Source organism: Bactrocera neohumeralis, unplaced genomic scaffold (assembly GCF_024586455.1).
Source record: "Bactrocera neohumeralis isolate Rockhampton unplaced genomic scaffold, APGP_CSIRO_Bneo_wtdbg2-racon-allhic-juicebox.fasta_v2 cluster11, whole genome shotgun sequence".
Lineage (NCBI taxonomy): Eukaryota > Metazoa > Arthropoda > Insecta > Diptera > Tephritidae > Bactrocera > Bactrocera neohumeralis.
In genome coordinates this window covers 10,990,858-11,010,857 of record NW_026089624.1, presented here as the reverse complement: position 1 = coordinate 11,010,857, position 20,000 = coordinate 10,990,858, and the positions used below count along the sequence as shown (strand labels likewise).

The window sequence follows — 20,000 nt, the reverse complement described above, 5'->3', positions numbered from 1 at the left end:
GTTTGCGCAGATGGGGCCAACCAGCTCTATGACTTTACCGTCCGCTGAAGTTGCATAGGTATGATGCCAACAGGTCCCGGCGACTTGAATGATTGAAATTAATTTAACGCCCATTTGTAATGGCATTCATCTAGAAGATCTCAGAAGACTGTACCACCCTCCTGAGCCCTCTGGAATACACTTTCTCTGCGGATTAATTCATGGGAAAGTGAACGCCTAAGAATAGTTTTAACGACTCCTCAATGCTAGAAGTTCAGTCACCATCCTTATTTCTAAGATAATCCTTGGAAGTAGTAGGAGTTTTCACTAGACCTAGAGTATTTGTGACACCCTCCTACTCCTTCACAGAAGGATCTCCTTCAAACTCTATTGGTCTTCTTTATTTCTGACTTGTATATAGCAAGCCGTGCATTATACCGCGCCAAATCGTTGCTAGAAATGCCTTTATTGGCTTTATTAAATTGACTTTGGCTAAATGAGCCTCAGTCCCCTGCCCCACACAACATGTCATCCGCAAGCGCCATATCAACACCGAACACCTAAACACAGCAATAATCCCGGTCACACATCATTCACAACCTTAACATATACATCACTAACACGCTATTTGCAAAACACATAACAAACAAATAAAACAACAAATTAACCCTGGTCGAGACCAACGGTCTGATACACTTAGTCGAGACCAATGGTGCTTGGCTAGGCTGGTGTTTACATACATTTGTATGGAAATACGTGTTGTATTTACGCTCATATATGTACAATATATATATATTTATGAAATTTCTTACCTCTCGATTTGGTTGAAATCAAATTGACTGCCTTGTTCACGCTTGGCGTGGCAATAGCGTTCACAAAAAATGTAACATTTTTAGAAATTTTAGATATTTCGGAATCGATCTTCAGTAGTCGAAGTCGATTAAGAATCGATTCTTGACATTCGAAAAATCGATTATTTAACGAGAAAACTCGATTTTCCAGGAATCGAGTTTACCATCCCTACTGGAAGCCATCGCGTGCACATATAATAACCTCCGCACAATAGCCACCAAAAAAAAAAATGATTTTTTTTCTATGTAATTTATATGGAAAACAAAAAATTTGAAATAGGCACCTCTTAATATTAATATTAAGAGCTCATCTTTTGTGTGACTTTCTTTTTCACATTTTCGAAAGTTTGTAGCCTGTTTTTCAGTTGAAAAAAAGGTTGACTCAGAATGACTCACCCTAATATATATATTATATATATATATTCAAAGTAAACATTGGAATCCTATACATACTACTGTGATCAAATTGAAAAGTGAATTTTGTCCATTTCATCTTCTTCAAAGTAATCGCCTCCAGCTGCAATACACTGATGCCAACGAATTTTCTAATAGTCATAGCACTTGGAAAAGTCCTCCATCGTGATGGACATCAAAGCCCTCTTCGATTCAGCTTTTATATCCTTAATTTAGTCAAAACGCAGTCCTCGGAGTGGTCATGTGAATTGCTGAATAGCCGGAAGTTACACTAAGGTAAATCAGGCGAATGCGATGGTGGCGGCACGATATTAGTAGAAAATGTGACGAAATGATCACGAATAACCAATGCAGTATGAGATGGTGCATTATCGCACTTCTTTTTTCAATAAATTTAGACATAGTAAAAATCCTGAAAATGCTCATTTTTATCCGACTTTTGACCGAAAATTCAAAAAAAGTTCAATAGTTTCTTATATCAGAGAATGTTATTTAACATTTAGCTAAGTAGCAACACACTGATAATGTCGAGTTATTGCGTGAAAAATAACAAAAAGAACACTTTTTTGGGCAACTGGCAAGACGTTTCTTACAAATTTAATTCTTCATAATTGGCGTAGACACCGCTTACGCGATTATAGCCGAGTTAACAACAGCGCGCCAGTCGTTTATTCTTTTCGCTACGTGGCGCCAATTGGACATTCCAAGCGGAGTGGAGGTCTTCTCTTCCTCTGCTTCCCCCGGCGGGTACAGCGTCGAATACTTTCAGAGCTGGAGTGTTTTCGTCCATTCGGACAACATGACCTAGCCAGCGTAGCCGCTGTCTTTTAATTCGCTGAACTATGTCAATGTCGTCGTATATCTCGTACAGCTCATCATTCCATCGAATGCGATATTCGCCGTGGCCAACGCGTAAAGAACCATAAATCTTTCGCAGAACTTTTCTCTCGAAAACTCGCAACGTCGGCTCATCAGTTGTTGACATTGTCCAAACCTCTGCACCATATAGCAGGACGGGAATTACGAGTGACTTATAGAGTTTGGTTTTTGTTTGTCGAGAGAGGACTTTACTTTTCAATTGCCTACTCAGTCCGAAGTAGCACCTGTTGGCAAGAGTTATCCTGCGTTGGATTTCTAGGCTGACATTGTTGGTGGTGTTTACGCTGGTTCCAAGATAGACGAAATTATCCACAACTTCGAAGTTATGACTGTCAACAGTGACGTGAGTGTCAAGTCGCGAGTGCGACGAGTGTTTGTTTGATGACACGAGATATTTCGTCTTGCCCTCGTTCACTGCCAGACCCATTTCATTTGCTTCCTTGTCCAGTCTGGAGAAAGCAGAACTAACGGCGCGGGTGCTGAGGCCGATGATATCAGTATCATCGGCATACGCCAGGAGCTGTACACTCTTATAAAATATGGTACCTTCTCTATTTAATTCTGCAGCTCGAACTTTTTTCTCCAGAAGCAGGTTGAAAAAGTCGCACGATAGGGAATCACCTTGTCTGAAACCTCATTTGGTATCGAACGGCTCGGAGAGGTCCTTCCCGATTCTGACGGAGCAATGGAGCGTCTGCTCCATCGTCATCGATTGGGGAATCGGGTTCGCCTTCTCCTGGTGTTGTGCGTTCACTGCCATTCAGCAGGCTGGAAAAGTGTTCCCTCCATAATCTAAGTATGCTCTGGGCATCGGTGACTAGTTCACCTTTGGGGGTTCTACAAGAGTATGCTCTGGTCTTGAAACCTTCTGTAACCCGCCGCATTTTTTCGTAGAATTTTAAGCTCTTCGTACTCACGCATTTCGGCCTCTTTCTTCTTCTGTCTGCAAATGCGTCTCGCTTCTCTCTTCAACTCTCGGTATCTATCCCATCTCGCACGTGTTGTGGTCGATCGTAAAGTTGCGAGGTAGGCAACCTGTTTTCTCTCCGCTGCGAGACGGCACTCCTTGTCGTACCAGTTGTTCTTTTGCACTTTCCGAAAACCAATGGTTTCAGTTGCAGCTGTACGTAAGGAGTTTGAAATGCCGTCCCACAGTTCCCTTATACCGAGTTGTTGACGAGTGCTCTCAGAGAGCAGGAGTGCAAGCCGCGTAGAAAATCATTTGGCTGTCTATTGTGATTGCAGCTTCTCGACGTCGAACCTTCCTTGTGTTTGTTGACGTGCGTTTTTTGCTGCACAGAGGCGGGTGCGAATCTTAGCTGCAACAAGATAGTGGTCCGTGTCGATGTTAGGACCCCTTATGTTGTTATGCTGGAACCTAGTACTTCAGATAACCATATTTCGGGCCCCGGCGAAGTCGATCAGCCTCAACTCATTTGGGGATGTTTCGTCGCGAAGGCTGTAGTGCCAAAGATACCTTCCTTACCCACCCTGGCGTTAAAGCCGCCAAGCACGATTTTGACATCTTGGCGGGGGCAGCCCTCAAAAGTGCGCGCCCCAACACTCATAATAGGCATCTTCGGTCACATCGTCCTTCTCTTCCGTCGGGGCGTGGGCGCAAATCAGCGATATATTGAAGAATCTCGCTTTGATGCGGATTGTGGCTAGACGTTCATTCACCGCAGTGAATGATAGTACTCGGCGACAGAGTCTTTCTCCCACCACGAATCCCACACCAAACTTGCGCTCCTTTATATGGCCATTGTAGTAAATGTCACAAGGACCTACACGTCTCTGTCCTTGTCCCGTCCATCGCATTTCTTGGACAGCGGTGACGTTAGCCTTCCCTCTAACCAAGACATCACCCAGCTGGGCAGCGGCACCTTCCCCATTAAGGGACCGGACATTCCAGGTGCATGCCCTCAATTCGTAGTCCTTATTTCGTTTGCTATGGTCGTCACCAAAAGGAGGGTCTCTCATCCGAGGCTGTTGTTGCTTTTTCATTGGAGTGTTTTGTTTTACGTGGCGGGTCCCAAACCCAGCGCACAACCCTATGCAGGGGATGTTTCGCCTTCTCACTTTAGCTCGCCTTCAAACGGATGTTCTTAGGCTACCCAGAGGATACTTGGTCAAAGACCGGAAGTTGTGAGCTGCTTGAGTCATATGTAAAAGAATCGTTTCTGGCCACTCCCAAGTAAATGGCGATCAGTAAACTTTCCTCACTTGCGTGAACTTCTTCACATGACTCCATCCTCCTACATTCATCTACCGTTACTTTAATACCAGCAACCTCAGCGCAAAAAACACTGTAATAATCAGAAATTATGAAAATGAACTTTATAAGGAGTTCCTGACGACATATTCTTCCAACAACCGTAAAAAAGCTCACTGCACCTCTGCTTCTGCGGCTTCTACCCACCCACAACTCTTTCCCAGGTATGTGGGCGAAGAAAAACCAGAGTTTGGTTTGACAACTACATGATCCAAAAAATCAGGTATAAAGTCAAAACCTTCGAAGATTTCCCAAAGCATAAATATATCCTCATTTCTGGCGTAAAAACCGCTTATTCGGTTATTGCCAAGTTAACAACAGCGCGCCAGTCGTTTATTGGTTTTGCAATGTGGCGCCAATTGGAGATTCCAAACGAAGGAGAAGAACCTCTTCCTCTGCTTCTCCCGGTGCGTACTGCGTCGAACTGTAGAGTTTTCGTCTTTTCGGACAGCATGACCTAGCCAGAGTAGCGTTCGCTAAACTATGTCAATGTCGTCGTATATCTCATACAGCTCATCGCTAAATCGAATGCGATATTCACCGTGGCCAACATGCAAATATAAATCTTCCGCAGAACCTTTCTTTCGAATACTCGTAACGTCGAGTTTACCATCCCTACTGGCAGCCATCGCGTGCACATACATATAATAACCTCCGCACAATAACCACCACAAAAAAATGATTTTTTTCCATGTTTTTTATATGGAAAATAGAAAATTTGAAAGAGGGACCTCTTAATATTAATATTAAGAGCTCATCTTTTGAGTGACTTTTTTTTTTTTTTTTTGAAAAAAAAAGGTTGACTCAGAATGACACACCCTAATGTATATATATATAGATATGTATGTATTTATGTTTTTATATGATACTTTTATTTATATATATTATATATTTTTTATACATATATACGGATTTAGTTGTTTACCATTAATCGTGTTCATTAGGGTTTTGGAAAAACACTTCCTTTTATTTTAAAGCGTCGCCAATTTCCAATAATTGTAGCATTCGCAATAACAATAAACAAATCTCAAGGGCAGACTCTAGCAAGAGTTGATGTTTTCCTCAAGGAGGATTGTTTTACGCATGGCCAGCTGTATGTCGCATTGAGTCGAGTACGATCTTCTCAAGATATCAAAGTTAAGACTTACGACCAAAATAAAACCACTACGAATGTAGTTTTCCATGAAGTACTTGAATAAATTGAGTTTTTATAAAAAAATTTTTTTTACTTTTTTCATTTTAAATAACATACATACATGTGTCTAGCCGGTTTTTCGTATAGAACAGTTGGGTTATTTCTAAGTAGCTGTATGCCGTATTACAGCTTAAACTGAATATTAAACATACATATGCGCATAAATAATTTTATTAAAAATTTAATTGGAATGGACTCACTTTTTTCTCCGCCAAGGGTTTGGGCAATACTTACATATGTGTTCTCTCTATGTCGTTTTCCTCTATTTGGTTTTTATTTCTTCTTTGATGCTTTCCAGGAATAAAGGGATGTTAAACTTATTCCAGTGTGAGAGCGCCTCAAAATTAGCGTTTTTTATAAGATTTTCCATTATGGCCAGATTGAACAAAATAACAATTTTTGGGCATTTATCAACCCAATACCCAACATTTAGTACGAATAAAAATTACTAAATAGTGTTTATTTATTATATGGAGAAACTATTTAAATCTTTTTAAAGAATATTATAACAACTGACTTTTGTCCTTTCAATACCCAATAATAGGATTTAAGCTTGTTAGCCTTCAATCATTAAACGTTTTTAATCATTTTCCATTGAAAATAAAACTATGATGCTTCAAATTACAAAACGTATCATCAAATATCTTTAAATTTCACAAATTTATTTAATATTCATTGTTTTACATTTTTTATAAGTGGTCTTGAACGTTGCAACAAATCCCTCCGTTTACATGTTTTTTTGGTAAGATTCCAATCTGGCCATCGCTCGTTTCCAATTGATAAACGTCAAAACATACTGAAATCGATTAGCTGTCAAAGTTCAGTAGGTTTTGACGTTTAGCAATTGCTCTCTCACTTCCAGTGAGAGAGGAGTTAAACATCTCTTTATCTCTTTTTTTTTCCGTGTTGAGTTTGTGTTCTCTTCCCACGTTGCTTGTAATCCTTGTCTGCTCTACCGTATGTTTTAAGGTTTTTGTAGTGGTGCACACATAGAGCGCGACAGACTGCAAACGACATCTGTCAAATATTAATATACACACGTTCTTATGGACACTGTTATTTTGACAGCTGCACGACTACACGACTGCAGGCCGACAGTTGTAGTTCTCGCTAACTTCAATATCCTCCTATATTTGCCAACGACAGTAGGACGACAGTAGAGTTGACAGTAGAATGGAAGATAGAAAGAGGAGGTAGAGTGGTGATGCCACAAACATGTGAAATGTAAAATTATTCACAGCTATAACAAACTTGAAGTTATTTTACAAATAAAAGCATAAAATAGCTATATTATAGCCCTATTATATCATTTGTAATAACAATTGATAATTTAAAACAGAAATATTTACATATTTACGTATTTTTTGCATAAAAAATTTCACTTTGAACAAAATATTAAAATTTCATTAAAGTGAAAGGAATTAGTATGGCCACAACGAAATTTTGTACATGCAAAATGGACAGCTGTGTTGTCTTGTGTACATGCCGGCCATTGTTATGTTGCTGCCTTCTTACGAATGTTCATGTAGTAAGATGCACAACGCCATTTTCAGTTCACTGTCGTGCTGCTGCAGTCTGTCGCTGTCATTGTGTTCCGCACTTGTCACTTAACTACGTATACACGTATGTACCAGAGATCTGGAAGGAGTTACTTGAATTTGGTGTTAACTTGTACAACATCAATGTAAGTATGTATGGCTTGTTACTTGAAAAACGTCAAACATACAAGTCGCAACTTGCTTGTTCCATTTCATACCTAATCAACACAGTGATCAGGTTTGCTTGTTCGAATCATACACATGTACAGTTTGAAACGATTCAAATCGTTGCATGTACAGTCGAGGCTTGTTCTGTACAAATGACTTGTTGGATTCTTACCAACTTATGACAACGAAAACTTATGACAACGAAAACAGTTCGATATCATTCCAGTGTTTTTATTGCAACATTCTGACGTGTCCAAAGTATGTCTAATACTATTGACAATATTTCTGAAAAACTTAGAAGTGGTATTCTAAGAAAATCATTCAAAAGAAAAGGACGTAGTGAAGTGTGGTCGGTTTTTTGCGAACTTCAAGATGATTGTGGATGCACTGTTAATGAATTTGTATGCTGCCGTAAATGTGAGGCCATTTTTCGGCATAATGGAACGCAAACTTACGCCGTCATAAGTGCTTCATAAGGAAAACCCAAGAAATTCCCTGTGAACAAATAGGGCAAGAACAAAAAAAGGGTAAAACCAAAAAAAATGTAAGTAAGTCGTTAGTAAATATCTTTTTTTTAACAGATTTCTTGCAAGAGTGTCTAAATTGGACGGTAGCAGACTTAAGAATGTAGCGCGGCACCTCATTAAAATAGGGCACAAGTTCGGAGAGCACATAGACGTTGACGATTTGATTCCTCAACCAACAACAGTCTCCCGGCAGATAACTCAGGTGCAACTGAAAAGAAATTAGAAATGCAGAGCAAACTTCAAAGTATTGTAAACGCTGGGCGTGCTCCCGTAACTGCTGATATGTGGTGTGAGGCTTTTACAAACAGAAATTTCTTATGTGCAACCATACACTTTTTTTACAATGATAAATTTGAAGAGTTTGTTCTAGGCGCGAAAACTCTTGATTTTGAAAAGTCGACTGGGAGAAATATTCGAAACAAGCTTGAAAGCATATTTTTGGAGTTTGGCATTACAAGCTATGATGAAATTACTTTTATAACAGAGGCCCAAATATGAAGAAAGCGTTAGAAAATAATACGCGGCTTAAATGCTGCAACCATTTATTTGCTAATGTTTTGCAAGCTGTTTTTAATTTAACTGCAGAATTAAAGTTATTAATAGAAGATAGTAAAAAGCTGGTTAAATATTTTAAAAAGGCAATTTTACAAGTATTTTTAGATACAACATTGAAAAATTTTTGGGTAACACGCTGAAACTCAAACTAATATATGTTTAAATCAGTTTATGATAACTGGAGTAAAATCAATGAACAACTGATTGCAAAATCAGAACTGCAAAAAGTTTCAAATATTATTTTTATATTACAATCATTAGTGAAGCTGTGTGATAACTTTGAAATTATTTGGGAAAAACTTCAAGGCTCAAAATACATGACAATTCCTTACGTTTATCTGTCAATAACTCGTCTAAGAAAAATTTGCGAACAAAACCAGCAGGACCCTGTTCCTATTTCTGTTTTAAAATCAAATATTTTGCAAGAAATAAATAACAAATGGACGCCTAACCTAGACATCCGGCATAAGGTCGCAGTATTTTTCTATCCGCCTTCTAATAACGTTTTAGATTGTAGTTCTATTGCAGAAGTTAAAGATTTTTGCCTACGTAATATACCATCAACTGAATGTTTTTCATTTGACACTACTGTAAATGTAGAAAATTCAACTGAGATAACACAGTCGTCGGATGATTACTTCTTTTTCCCAGACACAGTAAATCTTGAAAATCCGACCACACCTATTATAACAAGTGAGGAAATTGAGAAATATATACAAAAAAGAGCACAATTTACAAGTAATTTTGATGCCATGGAATGGTGGGAAAGCAATAAAATTGAGCTTCCAACTCTTTCTAGCTTCGCATTTAAAATATTATCAATTCCAGCTAGCAGTGCAGCCAGTGAGCGCGCTTTTTCACTTGCAGGTAATATAATAGTAGAGAAATGCAATCGCCTAGCTCCTATGATTGTGGATAATATCTTATTTTTAAATTCTGCTTTAAAAAATGAAAATAACTAAGCGAATAATATGCGTAGAAAATGTTCTTGTCCAAATAATACGCACATATGTATTTATATAGTAATATTCTGTATTTATATATAAATAAATAAAAAGGTTGAATGAACATGAGAAACCGAAAACTTTACAAAAGTTTTATTTTATTATTATTATTTTCATCCATAAATTGTATCACATACCTTCTAACTATGTATGTATACAGATTGATATGATAGGCTTGAAGCTTGAAAAAGTTACTTGTTGCAGATCACTGGTATGTAGGTACGTATTTTCGTTGTTCTTCCCACTTCAATGCACTCTAGTTATGTGCTATTGAGTATTTTATATATGTAATTTGTTTTCTTTTCACTTTTTAGTATTGTTTCTATAACCTATTGTCACTTCACTTTAGTACCGCACTTTAGTTTTTAGTTTCTTTAGTTAGTTATTTTGTATTATATCGCGCCCGTTTATGTATTTTGTACAGTTGAGGTTATTGACCTTTGTTTTGTGTTATAACGCGCCCGTTTAATGCTATTTGTTAATCTATGCCCGTAATTTTCTTAACTTTTTTGCATTTTTTAACTCTTTCGTTTGTGGTGTTTTATCTTAGGTGCCTTTCTGAGCGGCTCGAAGGACCATTTGTTTGTTGGAGTTAATTTCACTATGTATTTTGCTGGGTATACTTACTTTCCCTTTAGTTAGGCATCTCTTGGTGGTTTTGGTTAAATTAAAAATTTCTCAATTTTCGTATAAAAATGTAACAATTAATTTATTTAGGTATTTCCCTTTGCGGGCGAAACTTCAATATTTTTATAATACAAACTTGAAGCTATGGTAGATATATGTAATTCTTTATTTTTCATCACACTGTACACTTTTCACTCCTGATGCTCTTGATGCTCCTGCACACACACACACCCGACCGGATGAGGACTCCAAATCTTGATCAGAACTTTAAGCTATTAAAAATTGGCGGATCGACGGTGAACTAGTTGGCGAGACGTGTATTTTCGGTACGGGTGTGAAAAGCAAATTGGGGCCACCCCGATCTAACCCAACCTTTTTGATCGGTTAGGTGGTGAAAACGATTACATATGGTGTGTGTGATGAATGTTGTGTTGTGTGCTGAATGTTGTGTGGTGTGATGAATTATGTGTTGAGGGGCGAGATGCCATGAAGTCGCATAAACATAAGCTAAGCAGCTCACAAGCCAAAACTCTCTCTCTATAATTGTAAGTGAGCAGTAATCATATTTCTACTCATTCCGTGAATAATTTATTTGCTCATACTCAATTTTTCGCACTTAGCTCAAAGTTGTGTCTAACTCAGTCACTGCAGATCACCGTATCAGACTCATTGCAAGCCCCGTTTTATTTAAGACCCAATCGTTAAGTAATCCACTCCGGCGAGCCTTGTTGAATAATCGTCTGCAAGATGCCCTGATTTAAGAGAGTTTTATGGTGCAAAAAGTGTATTAAAGTAATAAAATAAGTTTTCGTTAATATTAATGAGTGTTGAATTATTACGGAGCAATTTGACAGAAACTGCCTTAAAATAGATGTAGGAGAAATACTTTTTACTAAATATAGATTAGGATCTTCTTGTGTTTTAAAAATGGAATCCAAGTATAGCTATTGCTCCTTATTAGCATTAGGATTAATTTTATAAATAAATATTTTCTGTTCTCAATTTCAAACGTAAAATTTTGTGCGTTTCGCACTTGAGGTTATTCATCTTCGTTTTTAACTAAAAATAAGTTCAATTTAAACTAACTAAAAATAAGTTCAATTTAAAATATTTCATAAATATATCAGCTACTTTAAGATGCTCTAAAGTTATGACGTTTTTAGAAACTTTGTAGATATAAGTGAGAATTTGGGCAGTAAATCCAGACATTTGCGTATACATATGTACATGTATAGTCGTAAATGTTTGTTTCAATGAGTATAACTCCCCCCTCAAAGTGCACCGCTCCACCCGGTATAATAATGGCAAACCCTAATATAACAAACCACACCCGATGAAACCACTCATACTATACATCCCCACACGGACTTCGAACGTTTACCCAATTGGATATACATTGGCCCCGTGAGCAATTGCCCCCGAACAAATAATTCTGAGAGCAATATCAATTTCGTTCGAGATCGATCCTCTACGCCTGTTCATATTTCAATATTAAAATAAGTCTTACATGCAGTGTAATAAAAAGTTATATTGACATTAAATAATCATTTCAATTATAAATTATGAAGTGTCTCAATATTACTTCCATATTCAAGCATGGTCCTCCGGGCCGGCAGCTCTTAAATGGAAAGAACCTAATTAAAAAAGCGAAGTGAAATCAGAATATGATAGTGTATTAGAAGAATACATCAATTTAGACCACATGGAGAAAGTAAGCCCAGGCGAAAAAACGTCAAGGTAAAACACTACTCATTTTACTTGCTACAGGAGTGCAGGAGTAAAGCCAGCAAGAGTTGTCTTCAATATCTCAAGACCCACTAGCTCGGGTAAGCCCCTAAACGATACTCTATTTACGGGACCCACTCTCCAACCAGAGTTAATGCTCCTAATATTAAATTTTCTTAGGTTCAAATACTCTTTCTATGCAACATTGGATGATTATGACATCCTTGAGTGATTTTCCTCGTTCCCCCAAATATACCCCCAATGCGATACATTGACGTAATTAGACTTATAAAAATCAAAGGGCGCTCTTATCGAACGTACTCAAATGCGCTACTTCATCCGCGAGATATCATTGGTAAGAGAATTAAAGTCGATTGTTAAAAAGAACTAACCCTTAGTATTATACCCACTTCTGAACAAGAAAGGTCTGCTTCGTGCAAATGATCAGCTTGCCAACTCTAGCCTGACATACATATAATGAACGCCATCCTAAAATCCTACCAGAAAAGGTACAACTTGCCAAATTATACATTCATTATGTCCACTTACTAATGCTACACGCCGAGCACCGCCTCATGCAGCAAATAGTTCGCTAAGTGTTTTATATCCCAAGGCTTAAGCCACAAATAAAAAAAGTACTTTTCATGTGCAAGATTTGCTTCACGTACAAGCAAAAAATTCCACCAGAACACTGCAACTTCTCTCAGCCTTTCACCATAACACGTGTCGATTTTGCTGGACCTTTCCAGACAAAGGCGTCAATGTTAAGGCTACGTGACAGTTTTTGTCTGTCCACCTACATTCTGAGCCTCAATTAAAAGAATCAGATGGCAGATATGAAATGAATTGCATCATCAGCGGTGAGTTTCTTCACGAACCTTTTACAAGCTATATCCATACTGATGACGGTTTGCCTTGCTATGGGGAAGCTAATGATGAAAACATAATTTCAAAACCTCTTTCGATGAAGGGCAGTTTAATTATGCCTCTAATTAACTTTATTCAAGAAATTGAGCACGACGAATATTCGATCTAAAAAACAGATTTAAAAAAAAGAAACCAAAACACAATACGCAAATTGTTGTAACAATACGTTATTTCTTTATAAAAAATGGGAAAATTTCATTCTCCTTTATTTAATTTCCTTAATGCCACAAAGACAGTAACTGATTGTTTCCATAAATTTTTGGATTGTTTTTAAAATTTTATATAATCGAGAATTACATATATGTATATAAGCTCTACCAGAGCACAATCGCAAACAATCAATGCAGTATGCAACGATGTATAATTGTGGTACAAAAACCAATAGTTGTTGGCCCATAATTCTCTCTCTCCTCTACTATATACACATTTTAAAAGTCCAAATTGGCATATTTCCAACAATACATACTTGTATAACATACCCACATAAATACGCACAAGCAAATCGTGCAAAGCGCATTGAACTCTACAACGAGATCTCCAGTGTACAAGCACATAAATACATACACGTAAGCCCTTCTATTAGAGGGTACAGTAGAGGCGCGCTAATCCGGACATGGCTTAATCCGGATTCCACTGTAATCTGGAGAGGGTTAAAAAACTCAAAATGTCTATTATGTCCCTTGTAATCCGGACCGAAATTCTCTATCCGTATTCTCTAATCCGGATCACATGTTTATTATTCACTACATTCGCTTTTATGCTTTATTGGTTTAAGTTTTTTTTGTTTTTTTGGAACATGTGTATTATTTGTTATAATAAACAAACAGATTTTATAAATATTTTTTCATAATACATAGTTCTGATATGTCTTTGGTAATCCGGATTTCCTTATATTCCGGATAGGGGCCGGTTTTAATTGATCCGGATTAGCGGGCCTCTACTGTACCTACATATACTACTGTGATCAAATTTAAAAGTGAATTTTGTCCACTTCATCTCCTTCAATGTAATCCCCTCCCGCTGCAATACACTTATGCCAACGAATTTTTCAGTCATCATAGCACTTCGAAAAATCCTCCGTCATGATGGCCATCAGAGCTTTTTTCGATTCAGCTTTTGTATCCTTAATTAAGTCCAAACGGTGTCCTCGGAGTGGTCATGTGAATTTACTGAATAGCCAGGAGTTACACGAAGGTAAATCAGGCGAATGCGGTGGTTGCGGCATGCTATTAGTAGAAAATATGGCGAAATGATCACGAATAACCAATGCAGTATGAGATGGTGCATTATCGCACTTCTTTGTTCAATAAATTCAGACATAGTAAAAATCGAAGAATTCACTTTTAGAGCCTCACGAAATGACGCGTATCTCAAATACTTACCAACTTACAGTAAAAAAAAATTTACGTATTCGAAAAACTCGCGAAGTATTAATTAAAATTTCACCGTTCAATTTGATCACAGTAGTATACCCCTTAACCGGACATAATAGTTATTTTACGATTTAGTTCTACCACAAAATTTAAATCATCATCGAACGCAAAATACAAAAACTGCTTAGACAAGTATGAAGCTACGAAAGTTATGATATCCACACAATTAAAGCTAATATCGGGTGATTTTTTAAGAGCTTGATAACTTTTTAAAAAAAAAAAACGCATAAAATTTGCAAAATCTCATCGGTTCTTTATTTGAAACGTTAGATTGGTTCATGACATTTACTTTTTGAAGATAATTTCATTTAAATGTTGACCGCGGCTGCGTCTTAGGTGGTCCATTCGGAAAGTCCAATTTTGGGCAACTTTTTCGAGCATTTCGGCCGGAATAGCCCGAATTTCTTCGGAAATGTTGTCTTCCAAAGCTGGAATAGTTGCTGGCTTATTTCTGTAGACTTTAGACTTGACGTAGCCCCACAAAAAATAGTCTAAAGGCGTTAAATCGCATGATCTTGGTGGCCAACTTACGGGTCCATTTCTTGAGATGAATTGTTCTCCGAAGTTTTCCCTCAAAATGGCCATAGAATCGCGAGCTGTGTGGCATGTAGCGCCATCTTGTTGAAACCACATGTCAACCAAGTTCAGTTCTTCCATTTTTGGCAACAAAAAGTTTGTTAGCATCGAACGATAGCGATCGCCATTCACCGTAACGTTGCGTCCAACAGCATCTTTGAAAAAATACGGTCCAATGATTCCACCAGCGTACAAACCACACCAAACAGTGCATTTTTCGGGATGCATGGGCAGTTCTTGAACGGCTTCTGGTTGCTCTTCACCCCAAATGCGGCAATTTTGCTTATTTACGTAGCCATTCAACCAGAAATGAGCCTCACCGCTGAACAAAATTTGTCGATAAAAAAGCGGATTTTCTGCCAACTTTTCTAGGGCCCATTCACTGAAAATTCGACGTTGTGGCAGATCGTTCGGCTTCAGTTCTTGCACGAGCTGTATTTTATACGGTTTTACACCAAGATCTTTGCGTAAAATCTTCCATGTGGTCGAATAACACAAACCCAATTGCTGCGAACGGCGACGAATCGACATTTCACGGTCTTCAGCCACACTCTCAGAAACAGACGCAATATTCTCTTCTGTACGCACTGTACGCATTCGTGTGGTTGGTTTAATGTCCAATAAAGTAAACTGAGTGCGAAACTTGGTCACAATCGCATTAATTGTTTGCTCACTTGGTCGATTATGTAGACCATAAATCGGACGTAAAGCGCGAAACACATTTCGAACCGAACACTGATTTTGGTAATAAAATTCAATGATTTGCAAGCGTTGCTCGTTAGTAAGTCTATTCATGATGAAATGTCAAAGCATACTGAGCATCTTTCTCTTTGACACCATGTCTGAAATCCCACGTGATCTGTCAAATACTAATGCATGAAAATCCTAACCTCAAAAAAATCACCCGATAGAAGCAACATGATTACAGTCGTTTACATCAACCATATTCAAATATCAAAAACTGCGTCATAGTTAAACAATTCGTACTAAATGACAACAATTTTAATTTGGCTTGAGAAGCTCTGAAGACAAGAATGAAAATTAAAGAATATTGGCCGATAAACAAGTAACGACACTAATGAACCTAAAATTAAGAAATAAAATTTCAGTCCACAGTTTCAGAAATTTTGTCATTTCAATCACAAAACATCCTCACAGAGAATTGGAACCCTTCTCTGAAAAATATATGCACAGCAGCATTACCATTACCAATCATTTCTTTTATGGGAGCAATCGATCTAACGAATGAGGCTGAACGTGGCAACCAAAAAACAAAAAGTATCAAAACGACCTGAATAGAAGCTTCAAAGATTCCAAGCTAGCAGTAAAATTAAAATAATAATACATAATACAAAATGCAATCGTTCACATCCGAACAGAATAAATATACGTCATGCGAACTATGCACAAGAGGGCATAAAAGCAAATTCAATTGTTTATATTGTCACAAAAGATACCACTCAATGCTTTCCCAGAGCACATATTCTATTTCATCCCAAAGAAGCGCTTTCACAAAAAAAACAGTGGTTTATTTGGAAAACAACTCCCAAAATACAACATCCTAAAAATTGCCAAAAGACAGCATGCTGCTTAAAGGCACAAAAGTTTCAAACGCTACACTGAAAAATTCAAAATGGGGTAAAATTACCCACAGCAGTCGTCTCCATCAAACACCGATAAGAATTATTCAAACTTGAAGCCCTAAGACCAAGGATCACAACGATCCTTCATAGCGTCAAGGATAAAAAATTGGCTAAAACTGCGAACAAAAGAAGCTAATTTTGAAATGCGCTGAAGAGCAGTTCAAAATCTACACCATTACCCTCATTTCTTCTTAAGCAGATAAGAAAATTAAAGCACATGCTTAAGACAATAGCAACTAACTAACATGCTTCCAAGCTATAACATAAATAGCAAGCATTGACAAAATGTTTCACGCCACAATTAAGTAAAATTAGAGAGTTAAACGAACTTTCCCACACCAATTACACTGTGGAACATTTTTGGGATTATTGTCTGGGGGGTAAGAAATTCCAAGTCAGGGTGATGATACTAGGTCAGAATAGTAAAACCCTCAAAGAGTTTGGCGTTCGTATGTGTCAGCTTTTTTTATGACCTTTTAAATTTTTTCCTTATCTTGATGTTTTTTCGCTTAGTTGTAACATTTTGACAAAAACGTAGTTTAACATAACTCGCGAACCACTGTTGTCTATTTTTCCAATCCATTAGACGGTTGTAGCAGCTTTTACACACTATATTTGCTACCCAATTTTCGTTCGCTATAACATAAGAAAAAGTTTAAAAGGTCATAAAGATTAGCTGTTGTACTGTAAAATTTAAAAGGTCATAAAAAAAAACTGACACATACGAATGCCAAACCCTTTGAGGGTTTTACTATACTGACCTAGTACCATCACCCTGACTTAGAATTTCTCACCCCCAGATTAGCTGTTGTACTGTGTTATAATATGCAGAAGATCAGTATTGTGAAGACTTTTACAAAGTCACACCTATTCGTTCAGATAAAAGCCTGTACGTCGTGCGACTACCACCATATTCACAATGTTCCAACATTCCACGATTGGCAGACGACCCAAAATCGAATTCCCTCTGACAAACCTAGGGTTTACACGAATATATGTAACTTTTCGGATGGCTTTCGCCTATAATGGTACAAAAATCCTGATATAAAATACATATATGAAATAAAGTTAAGTGATCACATACTCCTATTGCGATACACTGACATACCTAAACCTAAAAAAACAAAGACGGCTCCTATCAAATCTATTCAAGCGTTCATCATATGGATGGTTACTGGGAAAAAGCTGTAACAAAAATTCAAACTAATTATGAAAATTCGTGAACATTATCAACACGGATTGAAGCCCTTCTCAATTCGGGGCTAATCAATGTAAGATCCGTTCGATTACCAGTAGCCTTCACACTGTTGCTTTACCCCAATTGTAAACAAAACTGGGTCAGGGTGGCGAGAGGTCAAAACGGGTTCCACAAAACAAAAAACATTTCAATTTTGTTTAAACTTTTTGCAATTTTATTATAAAATAGTGTTAATGCTGTTGGAGGATGGAGTCATGTGTAGAAGTTCACGCAAGTGAGGAAAGTTCTCTGATCGCCATTCACTTGGGAGTGGCCAGAAACGATTCTTTTACACATGGCTCAAGCAGCTCACTACTTCCGGTCTTTGACCAAGTATCCTCTGGGTAGCCTAAGAACATCCGTTCGAAGGCGAGCTAAAGTGAGAAGGCGAAACATTCCCTACAAGGGTTGTGCGCTGGGTTTGGGACCCGCCACGTAAAAACACCCCCAGTGAAGAGCTACAACCAGCCTCGGATGAGAGACCCCTCTTTTGATTTGGTATCCCCGCAAAACTAATACGGCTGTGTAAACTGACGTTGAGTAACACCAAAAGCTCCGTCAGGATCGGGAAGGACCTCTCCGAGCCGTTCGATACCAAACGAGGTTTCAGACAAGGCGATTCCCTATCGTGCGACTTTTCAACCTGCTTTTGGAGAAAATAGTTCGAGCCGCAGAACTAAATAGAGAAGGTACCATCTTCTATAAGAGTGTACAGCTGTTGGCGTATGCCGATGATATTGATATCATCGGCCTCAACACCCGCGCCGTTAGTTCTGCTTTCTCCAGGCTGGACAAGGAAGCACAGAAAATGGGTCTGGCAGTGAACGAGGGCAAGACGAAATATCTCCTGTCATCAAACAAACAGTCGTCGCATTCGCGACTTGGCACTCACGTCACTGTTGACAGTCATAACTTTGAAGTCGTAGATAATTTCGTCTATCTTGGAACCAGCGTAAACACCACCAACAATGTCAGCCTAGAAATCCAACGCAGGATAACTCTTGCCAACAGGTGCTACTTCGGACTGAGTAGGCAATTGAGAAGCAAAGTCCTCTCTCGACAAACAAAAACCAAACTCTATAAGTCACTCATAATTCCCGTCCTGCTATATGGTGCAGAGTCTTGGACGATGTCAACAACGGATGAGTCGACGTTGCGAGTTTTCGAGAGAAAAGTTCTGCGAAAGATTTATGGTCCTTTGCGCGTTAGCCACGGTGAATACCGCATTCGATGGAACGATGAGCTGTACGAGATATACGACGACATTGACATAGTTCAGCGAATTAAAAGACAGCGGCTACGCTGGCTAGGTCATGTTGTCCGGATGGACGAAAACACTCCAGCTCTGAAAATATTCGACGCAGTACCCGCCGGGGGAAGCAGAGGAAGAGGAAGACCTCCACTCCGTTGGAAGGACCAAGTGGAGAAGGACCTGGCTTCGCTTGGAATATCCAATTGGCGCCACGTAGCGAGAAGAAGAAACGACTGGCGCGCTGTTGTTAACTCGGCTATAATCGCTTAAGCGGTTTCTACGCCAATTAAGAAGAAGAAGTTAATGCTGTTAACAAATGATTATATTTTACCTTCTCGATATAGATAAATATATTTTTAAGCGATTTAAATAAATTATTCATAGACAAACTGGAAGTTCAATTTTACCAAGAGTAGACCCGAAGAAATACCTATTGTAACAGGAATTTGGTATTACAAATGATAATAATTGATATGAATCATAAAACAAAATTTACCATCGCACGATATATGACGAGAAAATTAGAATGTTTCCTGTTTATAGGTACACATTTTTTAATCATAATTTTGTACAACAAGAATTTTTTATATAAAATAACTATATCAATATATGTATATATAATAGAAAGTCGTGTTAGTTACACTATTTATAACTCAGGAACTGCTGAACCGATTTGGCTAAAAATTGGTAATACAATTCAGAAATACAAAAATTATATTTCAAATCATAAGCATTTGTTAAAAATTCATGTTTGTATGAATCAATTGAATACATATTTGATTTCTTCAAAAAAAGAAAGAAATAAGTAAAACGTAATAACAACACAGAGCTCATTCAGGAGAACACTAATTTTCGTAATGCAAAATAACAGCTGTTACGATGAGGAGTGCCGTGTCGCAGAGGAAAGAAAGCAGACTGGGATAGATATCGAGAGTTGAAGAGGGAAGTGAAACGCATTTGTAGACAGAAAAAGAGAGAGACCAAAATGCGCGAGTATAATTTAAGTGTGCTCAGCGCAATCCACAAGAAGGGAGACCCCACAATCTGCGCCAACTACCGCGGGATAAGCCTCCTCAACATCGCGTATAAGGTTCTATCAAGCGTATTGTGTGAAAGATTAAAGCTCACCGTCAACAAACTGATTGGACCTAATCTGTGTGGCTTTAGACCTAGCAACTCAACAAGTGATCGGATATTC

At 38.0% G+C, this 20,000-nt stretch overlaps 1 protein-coding gene across 10 annotated transcripts in view; it reads right to left on the bottom strand.

Annotated features, from left to right (window-relative positions):
- Positions 1-20,000, bottom strand: part of LOC126765920 (tetratricopeptide repeat protein 39B-like) — a 124,407-nt gene that overhangs the window by 52,120 nt on the left and 52,287 nt on the right. The window contains exon 1 of one of the 10 annotated variants that reach the window (XM_050483622.1): positions 9,520-10,003. The exons of 8 other annotated variants lie outside the window; for them this stretch is intronic. The gene's annotated coding sequence lies outside the window, so the exon portion shown is untranslated. Of the gene's footprint in view, positions 1-5,824; positions 6,019-9,519; positions 10,004-20,000 lie in introns of those variants that run through there. One more of the 10 variants, XM_050483629.1, reaches the window with a different exon arrangement.